The following is a 9,851-nucleotide window of genomic DNA, read 5'->3' as shown; positions in this document are numbered from 1 at the left end:
AATCTTATACCCCTCCAACATGCTTCTTCTTGTTTGGAGAACTAAATTAATAACTCGAATTCGTCGTCGATCACCAATGAACCGCTAGATAGCACCACATTGATTGAAATTTCAATATAATATCAAAACAACCTAACTTTTAATAATAGGTATTGATGGTATTGAACTGTTAACGATATGCGAACAGGGTAAAGTTTAAATTATGTTAACAATCCAGAATTTGTTATTGCTTTTTAAGTTTGAAACTACGACCAATCAATACCAAGATTTTGCAGTGTTTCAAATTAAGAATGTGTTAAGAAAGTTTTGGCGACATCGGTTCTGATAGGCTTAATGCACTTCCATTGTTTTTTATCTTCCGTGGTTACGTAAGAGAAATGTGACGGAATGTGCTCTGGTTCTTTATGATGTAATCTGAAGGAGAGTGATCAAAGTGAAAACTCAAAGCTCAGTTCACGAAAGTTTCGTTTCTATTAAGGGGAGGAGGCGGTAGGGGTTCGACTGCCGGTCGCCTTCTCGGAACTAAGGAGTGGGTATACAAGGCAAAACGTGGTACTGTCTGACTCCTTATAATACTAACGAGTTTGAAATAAAATGAGCAACTCAACTTCTTTTTTCCGACGATACCGTAGTCCTGGTCTATCCCGAGATTCTGTAAGCCTGACAGCCGAAGTACCCCAGCAACAATTCTCCCCACTAACCAAAAGTCACTTTCAGTCATCACGTGACTGACGATGATTACACTGGTTTTTGTGTAATGTCTATTATTTTTTTATGTATTCAGTTGGGTTTTGGCTTCAAAAGAGACTAAAGCCGTCGTCCGCTGGAAATACTTGACAAAAGATGGAGGTGATGTATTGTTAAAAATGGACGTAAAAATGCCTTCAACTCCATTGACTGAGAGCCCTTATGACAGAGGCAAGCAATGATATACTCTTAAGTTTCCGCTATGTTAGTTTTATAGTAAACAATAAAAATGAACAAATTGAAACAATCTTCTAGATTCAACAGCGAACCGTGTGACCCCTTCCTCCCGTGACCCCGCGAGGCCCGGAAATCTCTCTTTAGGCATCCACCCATTGTAATTTTTACATTTTGCAAAACTTAATAATAAATTTAGCAATTTTGCTACCTAGACACCAGATATTGGGAGGCCATGCTAAGAACTTTAACCTAGACCTGCTCAAACAGGAGACGGTCTTATTGACCTAGAGATCAATTTATATTATGTAAAGTATTTGTTGCTAAGTTGTTGGACTAACATTGAAGCAAAGAAGTAGTCAACATTCTGTTCTGATGTCAGTGTTAATATCCTCGCAGATAATAATAGTCGTCTTCCGTCTTCTGGACGCGCCCACCCTCGATGACTTGATCCCAGCGTTCATAAACAAACAAATAGCTATTTCACCGAAAGATCCTACCTTCTTTGATAGATTAAACACCATATGGTCCTATTTAACATAATTTGTTTTTCATAAAAGAGATTTTGTTAAAACTTGTCAAAGGGGCCACGAGTGCAAAAAGGTATTCTTTAAACTAAGATCATAGGTTCCACATTTAAGTGGGGATATCAATAGTTGAAAATCTTGCCAGACACACTAACTGAACCAAAAGTGGAACACAAGCTCGTTTAATACAGTCTCTCATGTATCTAATAGTTGGCTGGATACTTCTATATACAGCACTCAATAAAATTATTCTTCAGGTCTATTAGTACCATAATTTTGGCTAGCCTCGTACCAAAATTTGAAAATCAAATTTCAAAAATTTACGTACTTTAGTTATTAGCTGCTTATAAAAATACGTTCTTTAAAAGCCCGGAGGATAATCAAAATTTCTTCCCTTTTCCCCTCTATTCAAAACCACCAGGCAAGCGTCTCTCCAACATTCTTATTAAAACATTATTAGCCGTATTAATGTTTATATATAAAAAAACTGTCTAGTTAACACTACCAAAAATATTCTCTACTGCAAAACCAACGGACTGTTTACTCATGTCTTAAACGTTTTGCGTCGTATTTGAGCTGTCAATTAACACAACTTATCCTGTTCGTCTAGAATAGAAAAACCTCACATTTTCTTTGAAAAAAGGTTAATAGTGCAGGACAATCAATCTTCAGAATTTGTTCATGTCACGTCATTTGAAACATGCGAAATCGTAACCATCTTGTCCGAAAATCCGTTTTCCACTCTCGTGAAAATTCCTTTTGGAAGCGTAATTTTATTAATCATTTTATTACAAACTTCATTTTATATTCTTGTGACTTATTCGAACTGAAGCACATGCTTATGCAGACAAGGCAATTTATGTAGCGTAACTAATAAACATTTTGCAAAATAGTAAGCGAAATATACAATACCGTCTGGTATTTGCCCATATTCGAAACGATTTTGTTTTTTGATGACGCGGATAAAGTGTTTCCAATTATTATACAACAGGTCAATAAATGGATGATTTAAATAAATATTATAGACTAACAAAGGATTACAACATCTTAATACTTCTTTGCTTCATTATGTATCCATTCAACATGTAAAACTAATTTAATTAATGACAACATTTAACTGCCTCTGCGGCCGTACGGTTGCCATGCTAGACTGCCACGCAGAGGTTCCGGGTACGATTGCCGGGAGAAATAATTGCATGGCCTACGATTATTTCTCTCGTGAGTTTGGGTGTAATTTGTTGTTGTCTATGTGTATGTCCATGACACCCGCAACACTGGGGTTCCCTTTCCCAGTGCGGGGCTTTAAAAAAAAATTTAAACGCTATTCAATCTATATAACCCGGGAAACAAGTATAATTGCTCCATGTATATATGTGCCCTTCATTACTATCTCCGATATTCACAGAGAGAATTAAAACAGATTATTCAGCGAATTCAACGCCTTTTCAGAACTAGATCGAAACAGATATTGACTGAATTTTGACGCTTTTGGTTACTTACTATTTTGAGATTCAAGTTGCATTTTATTAACACAAGTCTTTCAGGAAATTCGTATTCTATATTTGTGGAAAGTGAAACAATAAGTTTTTGTACAGAAAAGGGAGCCAAATTTCTCGTCCTACAGCGACAGGTTGAAAAACTTAACGCCCTGTAGTGAAAAATATCTATTTTCTGGTAAACAATAAATCGTTGAAAACGAAAATATGCGTCAAATTCCAAATTTCGGTAGAAATGATCTTATGTCAACTTTCAATAATTCACTCTTGGCATTTCACAGAAATTACCTATAGACATTTCGCGATTTACATGGAAATATATTTTACTATTATAAATGTTCTTGAAATAACAGACAATAATTTATTAACACAATGTATTGCACGTGGAAATCTGGTACTATGACAACTTTTATGAGTTAACCACAAAGGAAAGAACCCAATGGAAGTAACATTTCACATCATAAAGCAAGCTCTTACTGTTACACAAACTTATTCTGAAACTTTGCTCTTTTGCTGACATCCTTGTTTCAGCTTTATGGACGGTTTTATTTTTTGTTTTTCCTGTTACTTGAACTTGATTCTTAGTTATAACGAATTTTTCAGCATAAAAGATATATTTTTAATTCAGGTAAAATTTGTCTAAAGCGCAGGCCACACCGCGAACGAAGCTAACTTAGCTGAGCTCACGTAGTTGCAAGCAAAGCTATGCTAAGAAAATACGTAGTAAGTAGTGCTATGGATACGAGCGGGGGTGGGCGGCAGAAGGGCGACATATTTTACATAGCTAGCGAGATCGCTGGGTAAGTTTAGTTAGCTTAGTTTGCGATGTGAACCGAAGTATGAAACGATGCCCCGGCTACATGAGCTAAGCTAATTTAGCTTAGCTTAGTTCGCGGTGTGACATGCGCGTTACGCGATTCGGATACGGACTCTTTCTGGGCAGGAAATTTTCATCAAGGGTGTCCTTGGGTATAATACTTAGAAAACTGGTCACTTTTACCCACAGACCACATAAATACTTTTACCCTTTGAATCGCTAAACCCATTATTTAATGAAAGTACAAAGCGAACTGTAAGCTCCTCTATTGTCTTAGAAAATTTGCATAAAGTTGACCATTTTGGCTAGATTTTTAAGACCGTCAAATTTAGAAACTATATGACGGGTGACGGGGGACGCTCTGGATTTACGGAGCTACCATCTTCCATGATTGCGGCGGTTTTGAAATGAAAACATTACTCAATCGAACAATAATAATCACTTTATTCAGTATACTTATCTTTCATAACTTAACTTCCAAACACTTAACTATAGAAATATAGAATGGTTGATATAATTTTAACGGATAGAAGTTTTAAATAGGGGTACATAAGTGCACTCCATCGCCGTTCAAAATAACCAATGTGTCAACTGGCGGTTCTACCTTCGCCTGCGTAATCCCGCCACTATTGGCGTGACCAAATCCTCGTGCAGGTACGCCAATATCGCAACATTCCATCGATCAATCTCTACAACAATCTAACAAATTATTATTAACGCCATCTATATGTTAAAAATAACAAGTGTAACTTCCCAATTCAAATCAATAACTCAAAACGAGGTTTGTAGATTGCTTCGTGAACGTCATCGTAACGTCATGACAATGACTACGACATATAAATTAGTATGAAACGAAGTTTCAAAATGGCCATCGTAAAGATATAACGATTTCCCGCAAAAAAATGTCAGAAAATTAAACTATTGAGGAAAAATTATAATCTACGGTCTGGCAGTATGGCCAATTAGACGCCTTACCTGTCTCGAAGGACGAAAAATGTTACTACTTTAGAAGGAAATTAACTACCGACAATTATAGGATATTATTAGGTTTCAGATCATTCATTTTAGTCATAATGTTTTGGTGACCTTCCAGAACCCGTCAACTGATAGTACATCATTGAGTATGATTATACATCCCAAATTCCTGTTCTTCATCTGCCAAGCGCACTCTTAGGACTGTCGTCGTAAAATAATAGGTCTTCCGTAAACAATAAACTGACGGCCACAATACCCTGAGTTTACAGATTCGCATAGTGTAGAAGGACCCGCCTTGGTGAACCAACCTCTGATGAAGGTCACAAAGAGTCGTGACATAGAGGTAGCCAAGGATTGCACAATGAATAAACCTAGCTTCTACAAAGACGACTTCTTATAATGATGATCAGTCACTGAAATAACTTATATTTGTTGACTTCTCATACAAACACATAAAACATCAGATCTAAATTGTTTATAATTCTTTGATAGGGAAGCATTAAATATATTCTATCATTATTTTTGTCTCAATAGCATTACCGGTAAGTCACAAAAAGCTACTCTCAAAATAAATGTACCAAAAGCACGTTGCACAGTCAAAACAGCTTTACATTTTCCTCATAGCAATATTTTTTTAAGATAAAAGCTGCCGTTGCTTTTCGAACAATTCTTGCTATTATCGGAAGGCAAATTAAGATAACTTTGTTCACGTTTCATGACACGATATCGATGTTCTTTTGTTTTCATATAACTTATTAAAGAATAGTAAAAGAATATTCCTTACTTTATAGATTTGAATTGCCAAAATGGGGCTACCTACGGTTCGTCGTCCAGTGGGCCGTTCGAGACATCACTGGAAAGATAGAATCGCAAAAGACCTGACGGAGCTGAATGTGCCCAAATGGCCGAAACTCACATAAGACCGAAAGAAACGTCGTACTTTGGTGTCGAAAGTCAAGATCCATTTCTTCCAAGAATCTCTTATGCTTCTTGCGTAAAGAAGGACCTACTTTTATGAAGACATATTATGTTTACATTTCCACACATTAGTTTACAATCCCTACGTATTCCAATACGTACGTAGACAACTGAAGCAAATTAGATATTCACAATTAAGCACGTCTTGTTCCACGATTAACAGAATATCCAGGTAGTCAGATGTAGATCTAATAGGAACAGGTCAAAATAAACGATGATTTGGCTAACCGAAACTCGTATCGTATTGGGGAAAGTTCTATTTTCCGCTATATTTGTATGTAGCTACAGTTCAAATAAAGCTCCCAATGGAATGGAGTGCACAGCAAATAAGGCCTCACATTTCTAATATTTCACAATTCGAAGTAGACTTGATAGAGAGGGCGGCGTATCGTGGTGTTTCCCGAGCTAATATGAAGGCAAATTTCATTTTAATGACCCGGCCGTGACGCGACTGCGGCGATGCTATCATCTCGCTCGATTTGCGTAATAACGTTTCGCCTACCAAATGTTCAGAGTGTTGTCTGATAGTAAATATTTAAAAATGCCTATATTTAAAAGGTACTTTCTATTACAGATTTGTCTTATTCTGAGATTCATAATTCATAGGTAGTTTATTTGTGAAAACACTGATTATATAGCTGACATGTACAAAATAAGTAAAGTGCCACTGTATGTGCCCAACAATAGGAATACAAATACTAAAAGTATATTATACATTTACCTATACCAGTATTATACATTTACTTACTGTAGTCTAGGCTCTACTCTATGAGTAGAATCTCTGGCTGAATGAGTTTTGTATTTGGAACGTTAAGAAAAGAATAGAAGATCTTGACAGACAGAGGGATTGATTTGTAACGCAATACTAAAATTATGTAAAAAAAAGTGAAATAAAGTATATTTTAAAGATTATTACAGTTTGAATTTATAGAAGTACCTCTCGCAATGCATTAGAGCTATACCCCTCGTGACATGTATGTATGTGCCCAACAATAGGAATACAAATATTAAAAGTATATTATACATTTACCTATACTAGTATTATACATTTACTTACTTGCACTGTAACAGACTAATCAGGTGTAACATTTTTTTAATATCACATGGTCAGTAATTTAAATGCTATGATAATCATGTGGGTCAATTTTAATGATAATTAATAATTGGACGTAGTTACAATAAAAAGATCCAAGTCACAATTGGTAAGTTTCGAGAAAATGGAAGTTAAAGTTTTCGAAAGTTTAAAATTTTAACTGCTGCTAGAATTCTAACCGATCTTTATTTTTTTTTCGTCAAATTAAAGTTTTCACTAAGGTACTCGAGGCATTTAACGCCCACCTAACATGAAATCTTTTTTTTTACTATAAATATCATATAATTGTGACAAGTAATTTTACAAAAATAATAAATATAGTTTTCTGAGTCGAAACATGTTAGTTATGTGCTATATCTATTTATGATTTTCATGCTAATATCATGTTTTTAAAAACCTTGTATTGGGCGTTATTAAAAATAATGTGTTAACTAGCGCCCAGTTCCCAAATAACATGCTGGATGGCAAAACAACCTTTATGGATGCCATATATCGAATAAAACACAATAGTTGCATATAAATTTCTTTAATTGCCATAACAGAAATATTTAAAATCAACATTTAACATAAAAAATATCAAACTTCTTGACGACTCTAAACTATCTTGAACCCTTCGTTAACAATCATTTTAAACATAATTTTTCAATTCTAACATAAACCATTATACACATTAACCGTAATAATGTAATTTTTTTCAAAAAATACAATGTTTTAACTTAGCCTACATTGGGCGTTATTAAACTATGAAGAGCAGTTGCGCCCTGAGAGGATGGGACTTTAACGCTCATTCATAACAAGTCTTTATAGGAGATCTGGCAACTTACAAATTATAGAGGTAGTAGCACCCAGTATCATATTTATTAATAACAATTAGTATTCTCGTATATACATAACTTAAGTCATAGTATTTGTCAGTCTGTGATTGCTTTGCAACTTAAGAATTAGTGATAACAATCTGAGCAAACAAATTCTTTGTCATCTTTCGTAAGACCAACACAGTCTTCATGGTACCACTTCTTACATTTGCTACATTGTCGCATAGACAATATTTCACTGTTACAGCATGCATGGCAATACCACTCTTCTGTATTATCATTTTCTTTGTTTTTAATTTCTTTGGTTTTTCCTTTTTTATTTGGTTTCTCAGACTTTCTATTCGTTTTTTTCTCTCTTAGAGTTTTCGTATGTTTTGCATTATTTTCCTGTTCTTTTTTATTTTTAACCTTCTTTATATTCCTTTGCTTTGTATTTTTGTCTTCTGCGAATAGATCCTTAGTAATCCTTTGACCTTTATAGTTGATCGCTTTTTTACGCGGATGTTTAGTTTTAACAACTGCATATTTGGGCGTTGGCAGAAATTCTTGAAATGGTGTTTTACTATTTTGTTTATTTAATGTGCTTAATGGAAGATTATCTTCACTATCATCCGAACAAGTAAAACCATCAGAATTTGTTTTATGAATATCTCGCGATAAATTATAAATGGTCTGTTTTTTGGGTGTAGTATATACCTTGTTAAAAGAACTTTCATTCTCCTCTTCAGATGACGTATATACATCCGCTACTGCAAGTTTGGAATAATTTTGGTTTAGGTGAAAATCCACTTCTGACACAGAACTTGCAATACTGGTTATAGGACTTATTCCTCTATTATCCTGAACATTTGATATTAGCAACCTTGAACAGCTTGCTTCTAATGCTGAACAAGTTGCTGCTAAAATAGAAGGTGATGAAGCAGAAGGTCCGGTATCTTCTTTCTCTCTTTTTTCTTCTTCTTCTCCTTCTGAAAATTCCGTAGATGAACTATATTCTACAAGACGTGATTTTGTTCTTGTACTATCTTTGAAAGTTACTTCTGATTGTATAGAAATATCTTGAAAGTTACCAGCATAATCGAGTAGTCTAGTGTTTGACATGAACTGTTTGTGAGTTGGTGGGGGTAGAGTTTTTGATAACATCGACGGTTTAGCAGTGTCTTCTTCTGATCCGATGTCCTGCATGAGCTGCTCACAAGCGGGGAGGCATGGAATATCTGATGGAAACGTTGAGTTGCCTGTATCAGCGTCTAGATCTGAATCCTGCATTGGTTGCTGCTGAATTGCAGAGCAAGGAATTTCTGATAAAATCGATGGAGCATATGCCTCTTCTGGGATTGCTTCAGGATTGAAAGGGAAGAGTCCCGTTGCCTTAAAACCATTTACTATGTTGCTGTGTGTCATACATTTAGGCCAGACTTGACTAAAAATTTTATTAAACGTGGATTTGGTCATTTTTTTATCTGCGTTTGCATATAAAAAATTCATTGCAGCTTCATCCCAGTGGTGTTCAAAGGACTTGTTTACTGATTTGTCCAAAGGTTGAAGCTCATGCGTAGTATTTGAAGGGAGACAATACAAGACTATGTCATTTTTTTCAGCTTCATCGAGTGCCTCGCATGAGAGGTGACATTTAGCACCATCAAAAACCAACAAACATTTCCCAGCTACCTTGAATTGACTTAGGTGCTTAATGAATTCAACAAATAAGTCAGACGTCATGCTACCCTTCGGGGCCATTCTAACTAGTGTCCCAGCTGGTAAGTTTTCTGACAAATCAGGTCTTTGTCTTTGCCCTTTAAACAATATCATTGGCGGGATTGCTGTACCGATGGCATTTACGCACATCGCTATAGTCACATTTTCTGCGTGTTCGGGGGCGATAAGATGAACTCTTTTACTTCCTTTTTCCGCCAACACGGTTTGTTGTTTATGTACAGTTATACGGCATCCTTTTTCATCCATATTGTACAATATCTCCGGATGTCGTAGGATGTCTAACTCATCATATAACTTTTTCACAGCCTGAAAATGTTGCTCCACGATGGATTTGTTTAATTTTTGAGCTCGAGCTGGATTCATTATCTGTGGCTTCCTTTTGCTGATTGATGGATTGCGTTTCAAAAAGAGTCTTAGCCAATCGGCACCGGCTATCCTTTTTACTTCATTGAAGTTATTTTTTATATCATATCTCTCACAAAAAAGGTACGCTTGTTTTCTAATGAATTT

The sequence above is a fragment of the Hyposmocoma kahamanoa genome, unplaced genomic scaffold (genome assembly GCF_003589595.1).
Source record: "Hyposmocoma kahamanoa isolate Upper Pololo Valley unplaced genomic scaffold, ASM358959v1 99698, whole genome shotgun sequence".
In the NCBI taxonomy this organism is placed as follows: domain Eukaryota; kingdom Metazoa; phylum Arthropoda; class Insecta; order Lepidoptera; family Cosmopterigidae; genus Hyposmocoma; species Hyposmocoma kahamanoa.
The sequence above is the reverse complement of the archived record's forward strand: the minus strand, read 5'-3'. Positions refer to the sequence as shown.